Below are 775 nucleotides of genomic sequence, written 5' to 3'. Positions count from 1 at the left end.
GAACAAACATCTCAATGTGTATTTTGTTCGCAGTGCACCTGTTTTTTCCAGGTGTTTTTCGTACCCTCTCCCCTTTCCCTGTACAGCAGACCCAAAAGTGTCGCCTCCACAAAAAGCGCCGCCGTTGTGATGATGATCATGATGATGATCATGGCGGTGGTGGTGGTGGTGGTGGTGGTGGTGGTGGCGACGGCAGCGGCAACGCGACAGCGGCGGCGGCGGCGGCGCTGATGATGTTGCTGCCTTCTGCTCAATGGCTTGCACATTGAGTGCCACCTTCCAAAGTGTGTTGACAAATCTGACTGCTCCTTTAAAGTCAATCCATGGGAGGTGTATTTATTTGGTTGATTACAACTCGCTGAAAGAAATGGCCGACGTGAGTTTCCAGATTATCAGATTACCTCCCTTGCATTATAAACATTTCACTTAAAATTTTGACTATTGCGGATATGCGTATAGATCTAAGAATGTATATGTACGTCTATCTGTTATATGCGTGTGTGGGGGGTGGGGTGTACATACATTTATCCTCCATTATATCGGTATAACTTGATGCAACTCAGAGAAAAACTGACACACTAGTTAGCATCATTAGACGGTGGCCGGCATAATGGAATAGGAGCTTTATCTTGCATATTCAAAACGTTACCATAAACAATTTAAAAGATAAAGTATATATATATATATATATGTATATAGGAATCTGGCAGGCGTGAAGTGGATTCGATCCACTATGCCACAAATTTGAATTAACACTGCATATATATTATATGTA

The sequence above is a fragment of the Octopus bimaculoides genome, chromosome 5 (assembly GCF_001194135.2).
Source record: "Octopus bimaculoides isolate UCB-OBI-ISO-001 chromosome 5, ASM119413v2, whole genome shotgun sequence".
Taxonomy (NCBI): domain Eukaryota; kingdom Metazoa; phylum Mollusca; class Cephalopoda; order Octopoda; family Octopodidae; genus Octopus; species Octopus bimaculoides.
This window is presented reverse-complemented; position numbering follows the sequence as displayed.